The sequence below is a fragment of the Tachyglossus aculeatus genome, chromosome 1 (genome assembly GCF_015852505.1).
Source record: "Tachyglossus aculeatus isolate mTacAcu1 chromosome 1, mTacAcu1.pri, whole genome shotgun sequence".
In the NCBI taxonomy this organism is placed as follows: domain Eukaryota; kingdom Metazoa; phylum Chordata; class Mammalia; order Monotremata; family Tachyglossidae; genus Tachyglossus; species Tachyglossus aculeatus.
Window position 1 is genome coordinate 29519839 of NC_052066.1, and position 19792 is coordinate 29539630.

Genomic DNA, 19792 nt, shown 5'->3' on the forward strand with positions numbered 1-19792 from the left:
TCCCCCCTCAGTTTCTCATCTGCCTTCAACATTGTTGAGCACCCCCTTCTCCTGGAAACATTACCCAACCTCGTCTTCACTGACACTGTCCTCTCCTGATTCTCCTCCTACCTCTCTGGTCGCTCCTTCTCAGTCTCTTTCACGGGCTCCTCCCCTGCCTTTTACCCCCTAAATGTGGGGGTCCCTCAAGGTTCAGTTCTGATACCCCTTCTATTCTCCACTTACACCCCCTCCCTTGGTGAACTCATTCGCTCCCATGGTTTCAACTGCCATTTTTACGGAGATGATTCCCAAATCTACATGTCCAGCCCTGATCTCTCTTTCTCTGCAGTCTCGCATTTCCACCCGCCTTCGAGACTTCTCTACTTGGGTGTCCTCCCGTCACCTTTTCTTCATTCATTCAGTCGTATTTATTGAGCGCTTACCGTGTGCACAGCACTGGACTAAGCACTTGGGAAGTACAAGTTGGCAACTTAACATGTCAAAACCAGAACTCATCTTCCCACCCAAACCCTGTCCTCCCCCTCACTTTCCCATCACTGTAGGTGGTACCTCCATCCTTCCTGTCTCACAAGCCTTCCTGTCTCACAGTGAGAGAGAGGATTCAACCCACATATTCAATCCGTCACTAAAACCTGCTGGTCCCACCTTCACAACATCGCTAAAATCCCTTTCTGCTACCATGTTATTCTAGGCATTATCCTCTCCCACCTTGATTACTGTATAATAATAACGATGGTATTTGTTAAGCACTTACTATGGGCAAGGCACTGTTCTAAGCGCTGGGGAGGTTACAAGGTGATCAGGTTGTCCCACCGGGGGCTCACAGTTCTAATCCCCATTTTCCAGCTGAGGGAACTGAGGCCCAGAGAAGTGAAGCGACTTGCCCAAAGTCACACAGCTGACAGTTGGCAGAGCCGAGATGTGAACCCATGACTCCAAAGCCCACGCTCTTTCCACTGAGCCATACTGCTTCTCATCAACCTCCTTGCTGACCTTCCCATCTCCTGTCTCTCCCCACTCCAATCAATCAATCAGTCAATCAGTCGTATTTATTGAGCGCTTACTGTGTGCAGAGCACTGTACTAAGCGCTTGGGAAGTACAAGCTGGCAACATATAGAGACGGTCCCTACCCAACAGTGGGCTCACAGTCTAGAAGGGGGAGACAGAGAACAAAACAAATCATATTAACAAAATAAAATAAATAGAATAGATATGTACAAGTAAAAATAGAGTAATAAATCCGTACAAACATATATACATATATGCATGTTTCCCCGCTCCTCAAGAAACTCATCAATCAATCAATCAATCAATCAATAGTATTTATTGAGCGCTTACTGTGTGCAGAGCACTGTACTAAGCGCTTGGGAAATACAAGTTGGCAACATATAGAGACGGTCCCTACCCAACAGTGGGCTCACGGTCTAGAAGGGGGAGACAGAAAACAAAACCAAACATATTAACAAAATAAAATAAATACAATAGATATGTACTAGTAAAATAAATAAATAGAGACAGAGAACAAAACAAAACATATTAACAAAATAAAATAAATAGAATAGATATGCACAAGTAAAATTAATAAATAAATAGAGTAATAAATCCGTACAAACATATATACATATATACAGGTGCTGTGGGGAAGGGAAGGAGGTAAGGCGGGGGGGATGGAGATGGGGGGAAGGAGGGGACTCAGTGTGGGAAGGCCTCCTGGAGGAGGTGAGCTCTCAGTAGGGCCTTGAAGGGAGGAAGAGAGCCCCTTACTTCACTCTGGCCTTTCGGGATCATTTTTCTACAAAAAACATTTAGGGCATGTTTCCCCGCTCCTCAAGAAACTCCAGTCAATCAATCAATCAATCAATCATATTTATTGAGCGCTTACTGTGTGCAGAGCACTGTACTAAGCGCTTGGGAAGTACAAGTTGGCAACATATAGAGACGGTCCCTACCCAACAGTGGGCTCACAGTCTAGAAGTGGGAGACAGAGAACAAAACCAAACATATTAACAAAATAAAATAAATAGAACAGATATGTACTAGTAAAATAAATAGACAGAGAACAAAACAAAACGTATTAACAAAATAAAATAAATAGAATAGATACGTACAAGTAAAATAAATCAATAAATAGAGTAATAAATCTGTACAAACACATATACATATATACAGGTGCTGTGGGGAAGGGAAGGAGGTAAGATGGGGGGATGAAGAGGAAGGAAGGGGCTCAGTGTGGGAAGGCCTCCTGGAGGAGGTGAGCTCTCAGTAGGGCCTTGAAGGGAGGAAGAGAGCCCCTTACTTCACTCTGGTCTTTCGGGATCCTTTTTCTACAAAAAATATTTAGGGCACGCTTCCCCGCTTCTCAAGAAACTCCAGTCAATCAATCAATCAATCAATCAATCGTATTTATTGAGCGCTTACTGTGTGCAGAGCACTGTATTAAGCGCTTGGGAAGTACAAGTTGGCAACATTTAGAGACGGTCCCTGCCCAACAGTGGGCTCACAGTCTAAAAGGGGGAGACAGAGAATAAAAAGTCGGTGTCCAGCCACCTCCACAGCCAACAGAAACTTGTCAGCATTGGCTTTGAAGCAGTCCATCGTCTTGCCCCCTCTTCCCTTATCTCGCTGTTCTACTACAGTCCAGCTCGCACGCTTCGCTCCTGTAACGTTCACCTTCCCACTGCGTGTTGTTCTCGTCTAACTCACCGCCAATTTGTTGCCCACATCCCGGAACGCCCTCCCTCCTCATATTTGACAATGATTCTCCACATCTCCAGAGCCTTATTGAAGGCCCTCCTCCTCCAAGAGGCCTTCCCTGACTAAGCCTCTTTTCCCCTTCTCCCACACCCTTCTGCATCACTTTTGAGTTGCTCCCTTTATTCATCCTCCCTCCCAGCTCCACAGCACTTACATACGTGTCTCGTGGCTCAGTGGAAAGAGCCCGGGCTTTGGAGTCAGAGGTCATGGGTTCTAATCCCGCTCCCGCCACTTGTCAGCTTAACCTTCTCTGTGCCTCAGTTACCTCATCGGTAAAATGGGGATTAAGACTGTGATCTGATCACCTTGTAACCTCGCCAGCACTTAGAACAGTGCTTTGCACATAGTAAGCACTTAATAAATGACATTATTATTATTATATTTATTTATATTAATGTCTGTCTCCTGTTCCAGACTGTAAGCTCTCTGTGCCCATTCACTGTTACATCGTACTCTCCCAAGTGCTTAGTACAGTGAGTACAGTAATAGAGAAGCAGCGTGGCTCAGTGGGAAAGAGTATGGGCTTTGGAGTCAGAGGTCATGGGTTCAAATCACGGCTCTGCCAATTGTCAGCTGTGTGACTTTGGGCAAGTCACTTCACTTCTCTGGGCCTCAGTGACCTCATCTGTAAAATGGGGATTAAGACTGTGAGCCCCCCGTGGGACAACCTGATCACCTTGTAACCTCCCCAGCGCTTAGAACAGTACTTTGCACATAGTAAGTGCTTAATAAATGCCATTATTATTATTACAGTGCTCTACACACAGTCAGCACTAAATAAGTAGACTGTGTGCCCGTTGTCGGGTAGGGATTGTCTCTATCCATTGCCGAATTGTTCTTCCCAAGCGCTTAGTACAGTGCTCTGCACACAGTAAGCGCTCAATAACGATTGAATGAATGAATGAAATACGATCGACTGACTGACCTTGAGAAAGTCACTTCCCTTCTCTGTGCCTCAGTTACCTCATCTTTAAAATGGGGCTATCAGCCTCATGTGGGACAGGGGCCGTAGCCAACCAGATTAACTTGCATTCATTCATTCATTCAATCGTATTTATTGAGCGCTTCCTGTGTGCAGAGCACTGTACTAAGCGCTTAGGAAGTACAAGTTGGCAACATGTAGAGGCGGTCCCTACCCAACATTGGGCTCACAGTCTAGAAGGGGGAGACAGACAACAAAACAAAACACATTAACAAAATAGAGTAGAATAGATATCTACAAATAAAATAAACTTGTATATATAATTATAATTAATTACAATGTATAATTATAATGTATAATTAATTATAATTATACATACAAGTTTATTTTATTTGTAGATATTTATTCTATTTATTTTATTTTGTTAATATGTTTTGTTTAGTTCTTAAAATTATAATACAATTATATTTATTATATTATAAATATAAGCAGCGTGGCTCAGTGGAAAGAGCCTGAGCTTTGGAGTCAGAGGTCATGGGTTCAAATCCCGCTTCTGCCAATTGCCAGCTGTGTGACCTTGGGCAAGTCACTTGACTTCTCTGTGCCTCAGTTCCCTCATCTGGAAAATGGGGATGAAGACTGTGAGCCCCCCCGTGGGACAACCTGATCACCTCGTAACCTCCCCAGCGCTTAGAACAGTGCTTTGCACACAGAGAGCGCTTAATAAATGCTATTATTATTATAAATATATATATAATTAGAATTATACATTATAATGAATTATAATGAATTAATTGGAAATAAATCATCATCATCATCATCAATCATATTTATTGAGCGCTTATTGTGTGCAGAGCACTGGACTAAGCACTTGGGAAGTACAAGTTGGCAACATATAGAGACAGTCCCTACCCAACAGTGGGCTCACAGTCTAAAAGGGGGAGACAGAGAACAAAACCAAACATACTAACAAAATAAAATAAATAGAATAGGTATGTACAAGTCAAATAAATAAATAAATAAATAGAGTAACAAATATGTACAAACATATATACATATATACACATAATAAACTTGTATCTACCCCAGCGCTTAGAGCAATGCCTGGCACATAGTAAGAGCTGAACAAATACCATAAACAAAACAGGCCACCTCAAACCTATCAAGAGCCACCTTGATTTTAAATCTCCCAAAGGAGGGATTTTCGTATCCTTCTATCATTCAACAGTGATCATCTACAACAGGTAGGAATCTGAGCCTCTTTATCAAGGCCCTACTGAGAGCTCACCTCCTCCAGGAGGCCTTCCCAGACTGAGCCCCTTCCTTCCTCTCCCCCTCCTCCCCCTCTCCATCCCCCCGTCTTACCTCCTTCCCTTCCCCACAGCACCTGTATATATGTTTGTACATATTTATTACTCTATTTATTTATTTATTTATTTTACTTGTACATATCTATTCTATTTATTTTATTTTGTTAGTATGTTTGGTTTTATTCTCCATCTCCCCCTTTTAAACTGTGAGCCCGCTGTTGGGCAGGGACTGTCTCCATATGTTGCCAACTCGTACTTCCCAAGAGCTTAGTACAGTGCTCTGCACACAGTAAGCACTCAATAAATACGATTGATTGATTGATTGATTGATTTCTCCCTGTTCGCAGGGCTATTTCCCTTATCCAGAATAACCCCGAGCAGTCCGACATCATCATCATCATCATCATCATCAATTGTATTTATTGAGCACTTACTATGTGCAGAGCACTGTACTAAGCGCTTGGGAAGTACAAATTGGCAACATCTAGAAACAGTCCCTACCCAACAGTGGGCTCACAGTCTAAAAGGGGGAGACAGACAACAAAACCAAACATACTAACAAAATAAAATAAATAGAATCAGCCATCGGTGGAGGCCACTGCTATCAATTTAACAACAACCCCCCAGGCCGCCCCTGCCATTGCACATTTCTCACCTGAAAATAATCTTGTCAGTGCTAAGGAGAGGACGGGAGCTAATCGATCAATCAATCAATGGTATTGCTCGAGAAGCAGTGTGGCTCAGTGGAAAGAGCCCGGGCTTTGGAGTCAGAGGTCATGGGTTCAAATCCCGGCTCTGCCAACTGTCAATCAATCAATCGTATTTATTGAGCGCTTACTGTGTGCAGAGCACTGTACTAAGCGCTTGGGAAGTACAAGTTGGCAACATATAGAGACAGTCCCTACCCAACAGTAGGCTCACAGTCTAAAAGAGTGGGCTCTGTGTGACTTTGGGAAAGTCATTTCATTTCTCCATGCCTGTTACCTCATCTGTAAAATGGGGATTAAAACTGTGAGCCCACCATGGAACAACCTGATCACCCTGTAACCTCCCCAGCACTTAGAACAGTGCTTTGCACATAGTAAGCACTTAACAAATACGATCATTGTTATTGTTATTATTGTTGTTCTCTGGGCCTGTTACCTCATCTGTAAAATAGGGATTAAAACTGTGAGCCCCCCATGGGACAACCTGATCACCTTGTAACCTCCCCAGCGCTTAGAACAGTGCTTTGCACATAGTATTGCTGTATTTATTTATTTTACTTGCACATATCTATTCTATTTATTTTATTTTGTTACTATGCTTTGTTTTGTTCTCTGTCTCCCCCTTATAGACTGTGAGCCCACTGTTGGGTAGGGACCGTCTCTATATGTTGCCAACTTGCTCTGCACACAGTAAGTGCTCAATAAATATGATTGATTGATTGATTGATTGATAGTATATGCTTAACAAATACCATTATTATTATTAACGCTTACTGTGTGCAGAGCACTGTACTAAGCACTTGGGAGAGCTATGGGAGAGGCGAGGACCTCTGGCTTCTGCAGCACTGGCCTACTTAAGCTGACCCAGAAATAATTTCAGTCATTCCATCGTATCTATTGAGCGCTTATTGTGTGCAGAGCACTGTGCTAAACGCTTGGGAGAGTACAATGATAGACACATTCCCTGCCCGCAGTGAGCTTACAGTCTAGAGCAGGGGGAAGTGGACATCCCTATAAATAAATAAACAAATTACACCTATGAACATAAGTGCTGTGGGGCTGGGGGCGAAGAACCAAGGGAGCAAGTCAGGGGGATGCGGAAGGGAGAGGGAGATGAGGAAAGGCGAGGTTTAGTCTTGTACTTGCACTTCCCAAGCACTTAGTACAGTGTTCTGCACATAGTAAGCGCTCAATAAATACGATTGATTGATTGATTAGTCTGGGAAGGCCTCTTGGAGGAGATGGGCCTTCAGTAAGGCTTTGAAGATGGGGGAGAGTCATTTTCTGTGGGATTTGAGGAGGGAGGAGGACGTAGGGTACGGGTCGGTGGGGAGATAGAGGAGATGGAGGTTCAGTGAGAAGGTTAGCACCAGAGTAGCGAGGTGAGGTAGGAGGGGGCAAGGTCTGCACATAGTAAGCGCTCAATAAATACGATTGATGATGATGATGATGATGGAGAGCTTTAAAGCCAACAGTGAGGAGTTTTTGTCTGCTGTGGAGGCGGATGGGCAACCACGGGAGGCTTTTGAGGAGTGGGGAGACGTGTCCTGAACGTTTTCGTCGAAAACCGATCCGGGCAGCGGAGTGAAGCATGGACTGGAGTGGGGAGAGGCGGGAGGCCGGGAGGTCTCCGAAGAAGCTGATGCAGTCATCCAGGCGAGAGAGGATGAGGGATTGTATTAACGTGGTAGCGATTTGGATGGAGAGGAAAGGTCGGGTTTTAGCGATGATGTGAAGGTAAGACCGATAGGATGATATAATAATAATAATGACATTTATTAAGCACTTACTATGTGCAAAGCTCTGTTCTAAGTGCTGGGGAGGATACAAGTTGATCAGGTTGTCCCATGAAGGGCTCACAGGTTTAATCCCCGTTTTACAGATGAGGGAACTGAGGCACAGAGAAGTTAAGTGACTTTTCATTCATTCATTCATTCAATCGTATTTATTGAGTGCTTACTGTGGGCAGAGCACTGTACTAAGTGCTTGGGGAGTACAAGTTGGCAACATATACAAGTCGATTTGCCCAGAATCACACTGCTGACAAGCAGCGGAGCTGGGATTTGAACCCATGACCCCTGACACCAAAGCCAGGGCTGTTTCCACTGAGCCATGCTGCTTCTCATATTTATTGAATGCTTACTCTATGCAGAGTGCTGCGCTAAAAGCTTGGGAGGGTACAAGTTGATCAGGTTGTCCCATGAAGGGCTCACAGTTTTAATCCCCATTTTACAGATGAGGGAATGGAGGCACAGAGAAGTTAAGTGAGTTTTCATTCATTCATTCGTTCAATCGTATTTATTGAGCGCTTACTGTGGGCAGAGCACTGTACTAAGCGCTTGGGAAGTACAAGTTGGCAACATATACAAGTTGACTTGCCCAGAGTCACACAGCTGACAAGCGGCGGAGCAGGGATTTGAACTCATGACCCCTGACTCCAAAGCCGGGGCTGTTTCCACTGAGCCACGCTGCTTCTCGTATTTATTGAATGCCTACTCTGTGCAGAGCGCTGCGCTAAGAGCTTGGGAGGGTACAAGTTGATCAGGTTGTCCCATGAAGGGCTCACAGTTTTAATCCCCATTTTACAGATGAGAGAACTGAGGCACAGAGAAGTTAAGTGACTTTTCATTAATTAATTCATTCAATCATATTTATTGAGTGCTTACTGTGGGCAGAGCACTGTACTAAGCGCTTGGGAAGTACAAGTTGGCAACATATACAAGTTGATTTGCCCAGAGTCACACAGCTGACAAGCGGCGGAGCAGGGATTTGAACCCATGACCCCTGACTCCAAAGCCGGGGCTGTTTCCACTGAGCCACGCTGCCTCTCGTATTTACTGAATGCTTACTCTATGCAGAGCGCTGCGCTAAGAGCTTGGGAGGGTACAATACGGCAGAATTGGTGTAGCTATGATATGCCCCAGGAATAACAGGGTTAATCAGTTCCCATCGGCTACCTTTGGTTTTCGAAATTTGTACTTCCCAATTTGTACTTCCCAAGCGCTTAGTACAGTGCTCTGCACATAGTAAGCGCTCAATAAATACGATTGATTGATTGATTGATTGAAATCACAAAAGGGAAAGTAATAATAAAGGTAATTTCTCCTCTCTCTAAAATAAATCAGAAGACTTACAAACGGGATACCGGACACTTGGGTGACCAATAGCCTGCGGACCTTGAAGACGCTCTTTTAAAAAAAAAATAAATGAAACCACAATAAAAGGTTATCCTGTGGTTTTGAAAAAAGGTAAAATTCAGGCCTGAATGAGGCAAAGAGAAAACACCAAGCAAAACCACTGTCATTCTCTAAAACAAACCTTAGAGGTAAAAGCCTCTCGCAGGCGAGCCCATTGAGGTTAGCCGGATGCACGAGACTTGACCGACAAAATTCACGCTCAACCCTACGGGCGAAGCGAAGCCTCCGCAAACCCTTGGATCAACCGCTGTGACTGAGAACAAAAAGAAATGAACAGGAACATTCATTCATTCAATCGTATTTATTGAGCGCTTACTGTGTGCAGAGCACTGGACTAAGTGCTTGGGAAGTCCAAGTCGGCAACATCTAGAGACGGTCCCTACCCAACAGCGGGCTCACGGTCTAGAAGGGGGAGACAGACAACAAAACAAAACATATTAACAAAATAAAATAAATAGAATAAATATGGACAAATAAAATAAATAAATAAATAGAGTAATAAATACATACAAACATATATACAGGTGCTGTGGGGAGGGGAAGGAGGTAAGGTGGGGGGGATGGGGAGGGGGAGGACGGGGAGAGGAGACATGGGATTTATTCATTCATTCAATCATATTTCTTGAGCGCTTACTGTGTGCCGAGCACTGGACTAAGCACTTGGAAAGTCCATTTCGGCAACAGGATAGAGACGGTCCCTTCCCAACAACCGGCTCACCGTCTAGAAGGGGGAGACAGACGACAAAACAAAACAAGACAACAGGTGTCAATTTATTGAGCGCTTACTGTGTGCCGAGCACTGTACTAAGCGCTTGGAAAGTCCATTTCGGCAACAGATAGAGACGGTCCCTTCCCAACAACAGGCTCACAGTCTAGAAGGGGGAGACAGACAACAAAACAAAACAAGACAACAAGCGTCAATTTATTGAGTGCTTACTGTGTGCCGAGCACTGTACTAAGCGCTTGGAAAGTCCATTTCAGCAACAGATAGAGACGGTCCCTTCCCAACAACAGGCTCACAGTCTAGAAGGGGGAGACAGACAAGAAAACAAAACAAGACAACAGGCTTCAATTTATTGAGCATTCATTCATTCATTCAATTGTATTTATTCATTCATTCAATTGTATTTATTGAGCACTTACTGTGTGCAGAGCACTGTACTAAGCGCTTGGGAAGTACAACATACTTTCTTTCCCCTTTTCTTCACCTCACTGATTTTTCCCTTTCTCCTTTTCTTAATAATAAGAATTATCATTCTTAATAATAATAATAATAATTTGTTAAGCACTTACTATGTGCTAGACATTGTACTAAGCGCTGGGGTGGGTACAAGTAAATTGGGTTGGACACACTCCCTGTCCCACCGTGAGCAGTCTCAATCCTCATTTTACAGATAGGTAACTGAGGCCCAGAGAAGCGAAGTGACTTGGCCAAGGTCACAGAGCAGAGAAGTGCACTTACTGTGTGCTGAGCACTGTACTAAGCACTTAGAAAGTACATTTTGGCAACAGATAGAGACAATCCCTATCCAACAACGGGCTCATTCAGATGTCGGCTTCCAAGAGTGGGCCACATAATAATAATAATAATAATAATAATAATAATGATAGCATTTATTAAGCACTTACTATGTGCAAAGCAATGTTCTAAGCACTGGGAAGGTTACAAGGTGATCAGGTTGTCCCGCGGGGGGCTCACAGTCTTCATCCCCATTTTACAGATGAGGTAACTGAGGCATAGAGAAGTTAAGTAACTTGCCCAAAGTCACCCAGCTGACAACTGGCAGAGCCGGGGTTTGAACCCATGACCTCTGATTCCAAAACCCGGGCTCTTTCCACTGAGCCACGCTGCTTCTCTGAGCACTGCTTAGTACAGTGCTTAGCGCTGGATTGGGAGTTAGAAAAACTGGGCTCTGACCCACTTCTGCCACTTAATGATGGCATTTATTAAGCGCTTACTATGTGCCAAGCACTGTTCTAAGCGCTGGGGAGGTTACAGGGTGATCAGGTTGTCCCATGGGGGGCTCACAGTCTTAATCCCCATTTTCATTCATTCATTCATTCCTTCAATCGCATTTATTGAGCGCTTACTGTGTGCAGAGCACTGTACTAAGCGCTTGGAAAGTCCAAGTTGACAACATATACAGACAGTCTAGAAGGGGGAGACAGACAAGGAAACAAAACATATTAACAAAATAAAATAAATAGAATAAATATGGACAAATAAAATAAATAAATCCAATCATATTTATTCATTCATTTTCCAGATGAGGTAACTGAGGCCCAGAGAAGTGAAGTGACTTGCCCAAAGTCACACAGCTGACAATTGGCGGAGCTGGGATTTGAACCCATGACCTCTGACTCCAGAGCCCGGGCTCTTTCCACTGAGCCGCGCTGCTTACCTGCTAAGTGACCTTGGGCAAAGCCATTAGCCTCTCTGGGCCTCGGTTTTCTCATCTGTAAAACGGGGATTAACTGCCTCTTCTCCCCAATTTACGGGTGAGTAAACTGAGGCCCAGGTCACACAGCAGGCAAGTGGCTTTGACTGCCAGCCTCATGTAGGAGAGGGACCGTGTCTGACCTGGTTTTACTGTAGCTAATACAGCATTTGACATATAGTGAGCGCCTACACGCACCCAAGGGCTTACGATTTAGCAGAAAGAGCCCGGGCTTTGGAGTCAGAGGTCAAGGGTTCTAACCCCAGCTCTGCCACTTGTCTGCTGGGTGACCTTGGGCAAGCCCCTTCACTTCTCTGTGCCTCAGTCACCTCATCTGCAAAATGGGGATTAAGACTGGGAGCCCCACGTGGGACCCCCTGATTACCCTGTATCTCCCCCAGCGCTTAGAACAGGGCTTGGCGCATAGTAAACGCTTAACAAATACCATCATTATTATTATTACTTCGGTTCTCCACAAATAGTAAGCGCTCAATAAATACCACCGATGGATTGATAGGGGGTTCAGGTTGGTTATTCAGGGGAAAATACATTAGACAAGCACGGCTTAGTAGAAAGAGCACGGGTTTGGGAGTCGGAGGTGGTGGGTTCTAATCCCGCCTCTGCCACTTGTCAGCTGTGTGACGTTGGGCAAGTCACTTCTCTGTGCCTCAGTTTCCTCATCTGTAAAACGGGGATGAAGCCTGTGGGCCCCACGTGGGACAACCTGATTATCTTGTATCTACTCCAGCGCTTAGATCAGTGCTACATTCATTAATTCATTCATTCAATCGCATTTATCGAGCGCTTCCTGTGTGCAGAGCACTGTACTAAGCGCTTGGGAAGCCCAAGTCGGCAACGTATAGAGACGGTCCCTTCCCAACAGCGGGCTTGCAGTCTAGAAGGGGGAGACAGACAACAAAACCAAACCTGTAGACTGGTGTCAAAACCGTTAAAATAGGTAGAATTATAGCTATATGCACATCATTAATAAAATAGAGTAGTAAATATGTACAAGTGCTTGGCACATAGTAAGCGCTTAACAAATACCATTATTATTATTGTTATTATTATTATTATTATTATTATTATTATTATTATTATTATTATTATTATTATTATTATAACTAACCATGGGGTTAGATACCAAGGTGAGCAAGCATCACATGATTCCTCCAAATTGCCTTTGGTACCCTTGTCAAAGACAGAATTCTAGCCTGGATGGATTTACCAGATCTTGCCATAATGCTGCTACTGATGACAAGAATTGTGGTGTTTATTAAGCTCTTACTATGTGCCAGGCACTGTACTAAGCACTGGGGTAGATACAAGATAAGCGGGGTGGACACGGTCTCTGCCCTACGAAGGACTCGCAGTCTTTATCTTCTAGACTGTCGGGTAGGGACTGCTCTATATGTTGCCAACTTGTAATAATAATAATAATAATGGCATTTGTTAAGCGCTTACTATGTGCAAAGCACTGTTCTAAGCGCTGGGGAGGATACAAGGTGATCAGGTTGTCCCACTTGGGGCTCACAGTCTTATATGTTTGTACAGGTTTATTACTCTATTTTACTTGTACATATTTACTATTCTATTTATTTTGTTAATGATGTGCATCTAGTTTATTTCTATTTATTCTGATGACTTGACAGCTGTCCACGTGTTTTGTTTTGTTGTCTGTCTCCCCCTTCCAATCAATCAATCAATCGTATTTATTGAGCACTTACTATGTGCAGAGCACTGTACTAAGCGCTGTTGGGTAGGGACCGTTTCTATATGTTGCCAACTTGGACTTCCCAAGAGCTTAGTACAGTGCTCTGCACACAGTAAGCGCTCAATAAATACGATTGAATGAATGAATGAATCCCCATCAGTGCTTAGAACAGTGCTTTGCACGTGGTACGTGCTTAATAATAATAATAATGGCATTTATTAAGCGCTTACTAGGTGCAAAGCACTGTTCTAAGCGCTGGGGAGGTTACAAGGTGATCAGGTTGTCCCACGGGGGGCTCACAGTCTTCATCCTCATTTTACAGATGAGGGAACTGAGGCCCAGAGAATAATAATAATAATAATAATAATAATAATAATAATAATAATAATAATGGCATTTATTAAGCACTTACTATGTGCAAAGCACTGTTCTAAGTGCTGGGGAGGTTATAAGATGATCAGGTTGTCCCACGGGGGGCTCACAATCTTAATCCTCATTTTACAGATGAGGAAACTGAGGCTCAGAGAATAATAATAATAATAATGATGATGGCATTTATTAAGCACTTACTATGTGCAAAGCACTGTTCTAAGTGCTGGGGAGGTTATAAGATGATCAGGTTGTCCCACAGGGGGCTCACAATCTTAATCCTCATTTTACAGATGAGGTAACTGAGGCCCAGAGAAGTGAAGTGACTTGCCCAAAGTCACACAGCTGACAATCTTATTTATTTTATTTCTTATAATGGCATTTATTAAGCACTTACTATGTGCCAAGCACTGTTCTAAGCGCTGGGGAGGTTACAAGGTGATCAGGTTGTCCCACCGGGGGCTCACGATCTTAATCCCCATTTTACAGATGAGGGAACTGAGGCCCAGAGAATAATAATAATAATGGCATTTATTAAGCACTATGTGAAAAACACTGTTCTAAGCACGGGGGAGGTTATAAGATGATCAGGTTGTCCCCCGGGGGGCTCACAGTCGTAGTCCCCATTTTACAGATGAGGGAATTGAGGCCCAGAGAAGTGAAGTGACTTGCCCAAAGTCACACAGCTGACAATCTTATTTATTTTATTTCTTATAATGGCATTTATTAAGCGCTTACTACGTGCCAAGCACTGTTCTAAGCACTGGGGAGGTTACAAGGTGATCAGGTTGTCCCACCGGGGGCTCACGATCTTAATCCCCATTTTACAGATGAGGGAACTGAGGCCCAGAGAATAATAATAATAATAATAATAATAATAATAATAATGGCATTTATTAAGCATTTACTATGTGCAAAGCACTGTTCTAAGTGCTGGAGAGGTTATAAGATGATCAGGTTGTCCCACGGGGGGCTCACAATCTTAATCCTCATTTTACAGATGAGGTAACTGAGGCCCAGAGAAGTGAAGTGACTTGCCCAAAGTCACACAGCTGACAATCTTATTTATTTTATTTCTTATAATGGCATTTATTAAGTGCTTACTATGTGCCAAGCACTGTTTTAAGCGCTGGGGAGGTTACAAGGTGATCAGGTTGTCCCACCGGGGGTTCACGATCTTAATCCCCATTTTACAGATGAGGGAACTGAGGCCCAGAGAATAACAATAATAATGGCATTTATGAAGCACTTACTATGTGCAAAGCACTGTTCTAAGTGCTGGGGAGGTCATAAGATGATCAGGTTGTTCCACAGGAGGCTCACAGTCTTAATCCTCATTTTACAGATGAGGGAACTGAGGCCCAGAGAAGTGAAGTGACTTCCCCAAGGTCACACAGCTGACAATCGGCAGAGCCAGGACTTGAACCCGTGACCTCAGACTCCAAAGCCCGGGCTCTTTCCACTGCGCCGCGCTGCTTCTCCAAGAGCCACTTAGCCAGCAGCTCAATAAATGCCATCATTATTTATTTATCATTGCGGACGAGGGGACTGCGGCACAGAAAAGCGAAGTGACTTGCCCAAGGTCACGCTGCGGATAATTGGCAAAGCTGGGATTAGAACCCAGGTCCTCTGCCTCCAAGGCCCGTGCTCTGCCCATTAGGCCACGCTGCTTCTCTTTTGACTGCCCAAATGGTGCGTCTTAGAAGTTGAACTGAGAGAGGAGAATCAATCAATCGTATTTATTGAGCGCTTACTGTGTGCAGAGCACTGTACTAAGCGCTTGGGAAGTACAAGCTGGCGACATATACGCCAGTTAGCTAGGATAACTCAGTCTTCTAGGCTGTGAGCCCGCTGTTGGGGAGGGACCGGCTCTCTATGTTGCCAACTTGGACTTCCCAAGCGCTTAGTACAGTGTTCTGCACACGGTAAGCGCTCAATAAATACGATTGAATCATCTGGCTCCCTCCTGCCTCACCTCGCTACTCTCCTGCTACAACCCAGGCTGTATTCTTCGCTCCTCCATTGCCAGCCTACTCACTGAACCTCAATCTCGTCTATCTCGCCGCCAACCTCTCGCCCAGTCAATCAATCAATCGTATTTATTGAGCGCTTACTGTGTGCAGAGCACTGTACTAATCAATCAATCAATCAATCGTATTAATTGAGCGCTTACTGTGTGCAGAGCACTGGACTAAGCGCTTGGGAAGTCCAAGTTGGCAACATATAGAGACGGTCCCTACCCAACAGCGGGCTCGCAGTCTAGAAGGGGGAGACAGAGAACAAAACCAAACATAATAACAAAATAAAATAAATCACCATCATCATCAATCGTATTTATTGAGCGATTACTGTTTGCAGAGCACTGTACTAAGCGCTTGGGAAGTACAAGTTGGCAACATATAGAGACGGTCCCTACCCAAAAGTGGGCTCACAGTCTAAAAGTTTGGAAATAGAATAGATAAATAGATAAATAGAATAGATATGTACAAGTAAAATAAATAAATAAATAAATAGATTGATAAATATGTACAAACATCATCATCATCATCATCAATCGTATTTATTGAGCGCTTACTGTGTGCAGAGCACTGTACTAAGCGCTTGGGAAGTACAAGTTGGCAACAGATAGAGACGGTCCCTACCCAAAAGTGGGCTCACAGTCTAAAAGGATAGAAATAGAATAGATAAATAGATAAATAGAATAGATCTGTACAAGCAAAATAAATAAATAAATAAATAGAGTAATAAATATGTACAAACATATATACATATATACAGGTACAGGTACATATATATACATATATGTGCATATATATGTACATGCAGGTACATATATATACATATATACAGACCCACATCCTGCCTTCGGCCCACTTGTACTTCCCAAGCGCTTAGTACAGTGCTCTGCACACAGTAAGCGCTCAATAAATACGATTGACTGATTGATTGATTGATTTATCCCTGTTCGCAGGGCTATTTCCCTTATCCAGAATAACCCCGAGCCGTCCGACATCAGCCATCGGTGGAGGCCACTGCTATCAATTTAACAACAACCCCCCAGGCCGCCCCTGCCGTTGCACATTTCTCATCTGAAAATAACCTTGTCAGTGCTAAGGAGAGGACGGGAGCTAATCGATCAGTCGATCAGTGGTATTGCTCGAGAAGCAGCGTGGCTCAGTGGAAAGAGCCCGGGCTTTGGAGTCAGAGGTCATGGGTTCAAATCACCGCTCTGCCAACTGTCAATCAATCAATCGTATTTATTGAGCGCTTACTGTGTGCAGAGCACTGTACTAAGCGCTTGGGAAGTACAAGTCGGCAACATATAGAGACAGTCCCTACCCAACAGTGGGCTCACAGTCTAAAAGAGTGGGCTCTGTGTGACTTTGGGAAAGTCATTTCACTTCTCCATGCCTGTTACCTCATCGGTAAAATGGGGATTAAAACTGTGAGCCCCCCATGGGACAACCTGATCACCTTGTAACCTCCCCAGCGCTTAGAACAGTGCTTTGTACATAATAAGCACTTAACAAATACCATCATTGTTATTGTTGTTGTTCTCTGGACCTCAGTTACCTCATCTGTACAGTAGGGATTAAAACTGTGAGCCCCTCATGGGACAACCGGATCACCTTGTAACCTCCCCAGCACTTAGAACAGTGCTTTGCATATAGTATTACTCTATTTATTTATTTGTTTTACTTGTACATATCTATTCTATTTATTTTATTTTGTTACTATGTTTTGTTTTGTTCTCTGTCTCCCCCTTCTAGACTGTGAGCCCACTGTTGGGTAGGGACCGTCTCTATATGTTGCCAACTTGGACTTCCCAAGCGCTTAGTACAGTGCTCTGCACACAGTAAGCGCTCAATAAATACGATTGATTGATTGATTGATAGTATGCGCTTAACAAATACCATTATTATTATTAATGCTTACTGTGTGCAGAGCACTGTACTAAGCACTTGGGAGAGCTATGGGAGAGGCGAGGACCCCTGGCTTCTGCGGCACTGGCCTACTTAAGCTGACCCAGAAACCATTTCAGTCATTCCATCGTATCTATTGAGCGCTTATTGTGTGCAGAGCACTGTACTAAACGCTTGGGAGAGTACAATGATAGACACATTCCCTGCCCGCAGTGAGCTTACAGTCTAGAGCAGGGGGAAGCGGACATCACTATAAATAAATAAACAAATTACACCTATGAACATAAGTGCTGTGGGGCCGGGGGCGAAGAACCAAGGGAGCAAGTCAGGGGGATGCGGAAGGGAGTGGGAGATGAGGAAAGGCGAGGTTTAGTCTTGTACTTGTACTTCCCAAGCGCTTAGTACAGTGTTCTGCACATAGTAAGCGCTCAATAAATACGATTGATTGATTGATTGATTAGTCTGGGAAGGCCTCTTGGAGGAGATGGGCCTTCAGTAAGGCTTTGAAGATGGGGGAGAGTCATTTTCTGGGGGATTTGAGGAGGGAGGAGGACGTGGGGTACGGGTCGGTGGGGAGATAGAGGAGATGGAGGTTCAGTGAGAAGGTTAGCACCAGAGTAGCGAGGTGAGGTAGGAGGGGGCAAGGTCTGCACATAGTAAGCGCTCAATAAATACGATTGATGATGATGATGATGATGGAGAGCTTTAAAGCCAACGGTGAGGAGTTTTTGTCTGCTGTGGAGGTGGATGGGCAACCACGGGAGTCTTTTGAGGAGTCGGGGGACGTGTCCCGAACGTTTTCGTCGAAAACCGATCCGGGCAGCGGAGTGAAGCATGGACTGGATTGGGGAGAGACGGGAGGCCGGGAGGTCTGCAAAGAAGCTGATGCAGTCATCCAGGCGAGAGAGGATGAGGGATTGTATTAACGTGGTAGCGATTTGGATGGAGAGGAAAGGGCGGGTTTTAGCGATGATGTGAAGGTAAGACCGATAGGATGATATAATAATAATAATAATAATGACATTTATTAAGCACTTACTATGTGCAAAGCTCTATTCTAAGCGCTGGGGAGGCTACAAGTTGATCAGGTTGTCCCATGAAGGGCTCACAGTTTTAATCCCCGTTTTACAGATGAGGGAACGGAGGCACAGGGAAGTTAAGTGACTTTTCATTCATTCAATTGCATTTATTGAGCGCTTACTGTGGGCAGAGCACTGTACTAAGCGCTTGGGAAGTACAAGTTGGCAACATGTACAAGCTGATTTGCCCAGAATCACACCGCTGACAAGCGGCGGAGCCGGAATTTGAACCCATGACCCCTGACTCCAAAGCCGGAGCTGTTTCCACTGAGCCACGCTGCTTCTCGTATTTATTGAATGCCTACTCTATGCAGAGCGCTGCGCTAAGAGCTTGGGAGGGTACAAGTTGATCAGGGTGTCCCATGAAGGGCTCACAGTTTTAATCCCCATTTTACAGATGAGGGAACTGAGGCACAGAGAAGTTAAGTGACTTTTCATTAATTAATTCATTCAATCGTATTTACTGAGCACTTGCTGTGGGCAGAGCACTGTACTAAGCGCTTGGGAAATACAAGGTGGCAACATATACAAGTTGACTTGCCCAGAGTCACACAGCTGACAAGCGGCGGAGCAGGGATTTGAACCCATGACCCCTGACTCCAAAGCTGGGGCTGTTTCCACTGAGCCACGCTGCTTCTCGTATTTATTGAATGCTTACTCTATGCAGAGCGCTGCGCTAAGAGCTTGGGAGGGTACAAGTTGATCAGGTTGTCCCATGAAGGGCTCACAGTTTTAATCCCCATTTTACAGATGAGGGAACTGAGGCACAGAGAAGTTAAGTGACTTTTCATTAATTAATTCATTCAATCGTATTTACTGAGCACTTGCTGTGGGCAGAGCACTGTACTAAGCGCTTGGGAAATACAAGGTGGCAACATATACAAGTTGACTTGCCCAGAGTCACACAGCTGACAAGCGGCGGAGCAGGGATTTGAACCCATGACCCCTGACTCCAAAGCTGGGGCTGTTTCCACTGAGCCACGCTGCTTCTCGTATTTATTGAATGCTTACTCTATGCAGAGCGCTGCGCTAAGAGCTTGGGAGGGTACAAGTTGATCAGGTTGTCCCATGAAGGGCTCACAGTTTTAATCCCCATTTTACAGATGAGGGAACTGAGGCACAGAGAAGTTAAGTGACTTTTCATTAATTAATTCATTCAATCATATTTATTGAGTGCTTACTGTGGGCAGAGCACTGTACTAAGCGCTTGGGAAGTACAAGTTGGCAACATATACAAGTCGACTTGCCCAGAGTCACACAGCTGACAAGCCGCGGAGCCGGGATTTGAACCCATGACCCCTGACTCCAAAGCCGGGGCTGTTTCCACTGAGCCACGCTGCCTCTCGTATTTACTGAATGCTTACTCTATGCAGAG